We start from the raw sequence: 6556 nt of genomic DNA, 5'->3' as shown, positions 1-6556 counted from the left end.
GCTGATGAAACTTCTATTGATACAACCCAATATCTGCCTTGCCTTAGATGAAGCCTTCTCCACTTGATTGGCAGTTTTCATGTCTGCACTGATGATTACTCCTAAATCTCGTTCTGCTGAAGTCCTAGTTAAAGTTTCTCCGTTCAAGAAGTACGTCCTGCATGGATTTCCGCTTCCGAGGTGCATGACCTTACATTTCTTAGAATTGAAGCCTAGCTGCCAGGTTGAAGACCAACTTTCCAATGTAAGCAGGTCCTGCGCCATATAATTCTGTAAACTGCATTCACTTACTATATTACATAGTTTGGCGTCATCGGCGAATAGTTTTATTTTACCTTGAAGCCCTTGAGTCAGATTCCCTATGAATATGTTGAAAAGGAGTGGACCCAGGACCGAGCCCTGCGGTACTCCACTGGTCACCTCCGATGTTTCAGAGAGGGTACCATTAACCACCACCCTCTGAAGTCTGCCACTCAGCCAATCATTGACCAGTTAGTGTCTCTCCTAATCCCATCGATTCCATCTTGCTTAGCAGCCTGCGGTGTAGGACACTGTCAAAAGCTTTACTGAAGTCCAGGTACACGACGTCCAAAGACTCTCCCAAGTCCAACTTTCTTGTTACCCAGTCAAAGAAGCTGATGAGATTGGATTGGCAGGACCTACCCTTGGTGAATCCATGCTGACTGGGATCCCGAAGATTCCCTTCATTCAAGATCGTGTCCAATTTGCTTTTAATTAGTGTTTCCGTGAGTTTGCACACTATTGATGTGAGACTCACCGGTCTATAATTCGCAGCCTCTGCCCTGCAACCCTTTTTATGCAGAGGAACGACATTAGCTAATTTCCAGTCCAGGGGAACTTTCCACTTACTTAGGGAGAGATTGAATATCTCTGCCAATGGTTTCGCCAGAACAATGCTCAATTCTCTGAGCACTCTTGGGTGCAAATTGTCTGGTCCCATGGCTTTGTTCACCTTGAGTCTTGCCAGTTTACTGTAAACTTTACCTGGTGTGAACTCAAAATTCTGAAACGGGTCTTCTGTGCTTTGTGTTGCCTTCAACTGCGGACCGTGTCCCGGTGCCTCACTGGTGAAGACTGAGCAGAAGTATTCATTCAGTAGTTCGGCTTTATCAGAATCTGCTTCCATGTAACTTCCGTCCGGTCTTCTAAGGCGTACTATCCCGCCTGTGTTCCTTTTTCTGTCACTAATATACCTGAAGAAGGATTTGTCCCCCTTTTTAATGTTTTTTGCCAGAATTTCTTCCACTCGAAGTTTTGCCACCCTAACTGCCATTTTGACTGCTGAAGACCTGGTCCTATATTCTACCTTTGCCTCTCTTTTCTCCGTGCGCTTGTAGGAGAGAAACGCTTTTTTCTTCTCCTTAATGAGGTGCGAGATCTCCGCGGTGAACCATTGGGGTTTATTGTTTCTTTGTCGTTTATTTACTGATTTTATGAAGCGGCTAGTTGCTTCATGTATGGTTGATTTCAGTGTTAACCACTTAGCTTCTACATCATCGGTCTCCGCTTGGTCCAGCAGCGTCCGATGGACGAAATCCCCCATGCGTGCGAAGTCTGTGCCCCGGAAATCGAGTACCTTTGTTTTCGTGTGATCTAGGGAAGCTTTTCCTAAGGTTGAACCATACTATGTTGTGGTCGCTGGAGGCTAGCGTATCTCCTACTGAGACCTCTGAGACGCTTTCCCCGTTGGTGAGTACCAGGTCGAGGATCGCCTGGACCCTAGTGGGCTCCGTTACCATTTGTTTGAGACGTGCTCCCTTTATGGAGGTTAAGAGCCTCCTGCTACCGCTGGTTGTCGCTGAAAATGAGTTCCAGTCTGCATCAGACATATTGAAGTCCCCTAGCAGTACAGCTTCTCCTCGTAGAGTGATATTCTCTATGATGCACCCATGTCTCGTCACCATTGACAATTCTTTCCAGAATACTCGGGTCTTCTTCATACCGTCTCAGGAACTGGGTTGAAACCTCCAGACGCTGTTGCTTGTGCAGATCAGTAAGCTGTTTGGGAACCCATCATGCACAGACTTTCTATATCCAAAGAATTCTGCATTATGGTCAATGCGGATCCATAGCTGATTTCCAAATTTGCAGCTGATTGAGACACTGTTATCCGTCGGTCTTCTCTAATTAAGGCATCGTCCCTGTGAATGTGTCTTGTATGCATGATGTTGATGGGTGATCAGAATGACCTTCATTGGTTATACTGTTCTTAACCTTTTTTTTGTATCTCCACCGGTTAAAGGATGTAAATTTAAAAGTCACCACCAACATCTTCTCTCATATCAAGCAGCATTATGGGTAAAGACCTGGAACAATTACTTATGCTAGCTAATACTTATGAGGAATTTAGGAAACACCTAAAAACATATTTGTTCCTGAACTACTTCGGCAACTGATTTGTACAATCTTTCCACTTAATTGATCCCTAGATTCACGATTCACTAGTATTAACTTGTCATTTCCACTCAATTTGTATTATTTTTAATCATCTAAACCACATAGAACTTCATGATCCTGTGGTATATAAACTGTTATTATTATTATTTTTACCCACTCATGGACCTTATATGGTGCTATGTCCATACTGAGTTAATATCCCATGGTAAATTTCCCTCTGCCCAAAGAAAGTGAATTATTACACACTGTTGCAATCATGTTTCTGACCTCAAGGCAGCCACATGACTAAAGGCCGAGTGCTGCACTGTGCATGGACAAACTATCCAACAGGTAATGTACGAGTACATATGTTGCATTTCACTAGCTCTGCTCCGGTTTTATCGCGTAATGAACAATTGCCTTTAATTTTTGATTTGCCCTTATATCAGTCCCAAACATGTTTTTGTTGTTGTGGGTTTTTAAAAAATCCATCTCAGTTGAATTTGTTTATGAATAAGTTTCTTCAGTAGAAGAACCACAGCTGATTTATAGTCCCTTACTTAGGATTTAACTATCTAGCTGTAAAAGTTTGGTCTTCCAGATATTTGAATATTTAATATTTTTTTCTCTTTTTTTGGTTGATGTTTTGTCTGCTCTATTTATTGAGGACTTGTGATAAACTTATTAGAAATATAAAATCCCAAGTTATTTTCCTTGGTATACTGTTTTGACTGCAGAAGTGATAATGATGTGCTTGGATTGTAAATTTAAGAATTTCAATAAAGATATCATTTTTAAAAGCAGATGCTTTTAAAAATACTGCTAAATTACTATACTCTTATCAAGAACTAGAAAAAGTGAAAAAATTAAAACAACCACTGAAAAGCAAAGAAAAGGCATGGAAAAAATTCCTTCAGACAATGTGTATCATTGTGAAAAACTTGGCACTGATAGAGGGACAAAGAAAACCAGAGACTGTGGGCACTTGGGAAACCACAGAAGCCTGGAAGGACTTTTCAAAACATGAAGAAAAACTGAACAGGGCACATGACCAAGAGAAAATGTGTTTTGATAAAAGGAATCTGAAATGAGCCTATATGGGTTAAGCTTAGAGTTCATGCCACTCTGCCGCAGAGTGAATGGAAAGTATTAGTTTAAAAACATGCACATTCCTTCCTCTTTTCTTTGAAGCACACAGGAGGGCAGAACAAGGATGCCCACATAGACCAGAAGGCTGAGACTCAGTAAAGCCAGGGTTCAAATCCTGCTTTGCCTACTGCTAGCCCTTGTAATCTTAGCCAAGTCACATCACCCTTCTCCAGTACAAACTTAAGGGGCAAGTTTCAGCCCACTATGACCAGCCAGCTCTGACCAACCCGGACAGAATAAGGCCCAGATACTTAGTGTCAGATCTGATCTAGGTACTGACATTGAATATCCAGGTCTTTGGCAGCACCCAAAATTTATACGGGTACCACCTGTACCCAGATAACTAATTGGGCATAGTTAGGACAGAATTTTATGTAGTCTCTGTACTGACTATAGCTCACTATACAGCTACAGCTTTACTGTACAGTTGTTGTAGATTTCCTCACTGTGAAGTCTCCTCAGACTTTGTACTGAAAGCAAGGACTCCTGTGAGTTATATTGGCAATTGTAAGAGACTCCTATTCAGTTAACCCTTGCTTCTGTAATCTTAGTGTTACCAGCCTGACTGTACTTCATGTTATTAAAGAAAGCTGATCAAGAAATAAAAAATAAACACTCACAACCAATGTTCCCTCTAAGCTGAGCGCATGAGCGATCGCTCACTATTTTCAGTGGCGTCGCTCATACATTTTCTCCTGTCGCTCATTCGAGGGCGGGCGGAGGTGAGAGGAAGCGGCGGCGGTCTTAGTGTATTTTAAAGTTGAAAGATGCAGCGGCTGTTCCTCTCAAGATCCCCGACTGCATTGGACTTCCGACGCAGGTGGGGATTCGTGAGAGGAGCCGCTGCCACGTCTTCAGTGGCGTACCAAGGGGGGGTGGCAGTCTGCCCCGGCTGTGCACCCCCCCTAAGGCTGCAGTCGGAGAGGAAGTTCAGGCCAGCCAATCCCTGCCTGGCTGGGCGGAACTTCTTCTCCAACAGCAGAATTGACGTCAGGGGAATGCTGGTCGGCCCGGTGCGAAGCAGAGCAAGCTTGGGGCAGCCGCAGTGGTGGCTTTGGGGCCTGTTTCCCCCAATGGTTGCGGTGGTGGCTTTGGGGCCTGTTTCCCCCGATGGTGGCAGCAGTGGCTTTGTGGAGGGTAGGGAGAAAGAAAGAAAGAGGGCAGGCAGGGAGACAGAAGGGAAACAGAAAAAAAGAAAGGGGGCATCAAGAGAGAAAAAAAAGAAAGAAAGGGCAGGGAGAGAGGAAGAAAAAGTTAGGGGAGGGAATGAGGTCTGGAGGAGAGGAAGCATACAGGCTGAAAGAAGGGAAGAAAGATTGGATGCACAGTCAGAAGATGAAAGTGCATCCAGAGATTCATGAAATCACCAGACAAGGTAGAAAAATGATTTTATTTTAAATTTAGTGATCAAAATGTGTCTGAATTTATATATGCTGTCTATATTTTGCACTATGGCCCCCTTTTACTAAACCGCAATAGTGTTTTTTAGCGCAGGGAGCCTATGAGCGTCGAGAGCAGCACTGGGCATTTAGCGCAGTTCCCTGCGCTAAAAACTGCTATTGTGGTTTAGTAAACTGCTATTGTGTCTATTTTTGTATGGTTGTTACCGAGGTGACAATGCATAGAGTCATCTGCCTTGACCTCTTTGAAAAAAATCCAGAATAGGAATGATAATTAACATTTTCTCAGCGTATAGTGTGCTTTGTGTTTTTTTATTTTATTGTTGGTAGATCATTTTGACTTGGTCATTTTAAAGTAGCTCGCAAGCCCAAAATGTTTGGGCACCCCTGAGCTAGAGCGTTGAAGCTGTGTATTTCTATTTTATCCACCCTTTTTCAAAACTGTGGAGCATTTTTTAGTGCCAGCCGTGGTGGTAGCAGCTCTGATGCTCAGAATTCTATGAGCGTCAGAGCTGTTACCACCGGGGCTAAAATCCACACTACAGTTTTGTATAAGGGGGAGGGGTTAGTTTGTGATGACATATTCCATACTAGGCGACGGTGTTTTCTGTGTTCTGTGTATTCGAAAGACATGGTTTTCTGTTAGGATTGATGGTGTAGGATTGATCTGTGCTGGTCTGGCTTATTTAGTTTTACAATGGGTGTATTGATGTACTGCTCACTGCAATATGTAAGATGCTGCCTTTTCCTAGGTACTCATGTCTGATGTGCGGCTTGTTACTAAAAATCATGTTTTTCGTACAGATGAGGGGGGGGGGGGTGCCAAAAAATGATGGGCCCCGGGTGTTACATATGCTAGGTATGCCATTGTATGTAAAGATACCAGAATGCTGGCGAAGCAAAAACTTTAAGTAAATTGTTATTCTTCTAAGTTTTGAGTATTTAACCCTCCCACAATCTCATGGACACTCGTTTCAAGTTTATTGAGATTTTGATTTAAACGCAATATCAAATATTTTCAATGCATATAACAAAAATAAATTTGGGGAAATAAATAAAACCATTTGAACAATAAACATACAAACATATCCATAGATGATTAAAAATACATAAGGAGTACAAGGATAAACTACATTTGTTTAAAAATGCGTCCTCGCTTGTGGAGTATGTAACTTGTCGCTCATGCATATTTTTTTTGCACACACCTCATCAATCCTTAGAGGGAACATTACTCACAACTGATAACTTTTTGTTTTTTTAATTCTTTATTGATTTTCTAAATTTCAAAAGTGCAATACACAAATATATATCATATAATAAGTTAATAAAAGCACATTCAACTTTCAAATATGCATAACTAACTATTTTCTCCTCCCCCTCCAAATGATTATTCAATATAACACAGAAACATAGACTATCCCAATAACCTTACCCTATTCAGATTACAAATATCCTCCCACCCCAGGTGAACATACTCAAAAGTCAAATTAGGACAGAAATAGCCCCCCCCCCCCTTTCCTGGATGTGTACAAAAGTAAACAAAAACTGAATCATAATCAAAGACCTACTATAGTAAAGTAATATATGATGTCAACGGCCCCCAACTGATA

This window comes from Geotrypetes seraphini, chromosome 8 (genome assembly GCF_902459505.1).
Source record: "Geotrypetes seraphini chromosome 8, aGeoSer1.1, whole genome shotgun sequence".
Lineage (NCBI taxonomy): Eukaryota > Metazoa > Chordata > Amphibia > Gymnophiona > Dermophiidae > Geotrypetes > Geotrypetes seraphini.
The sequence above is the reverse complement of the archived record's forward strand: the minus strand, read 5'-3'. Positions refer to the sequence as shown.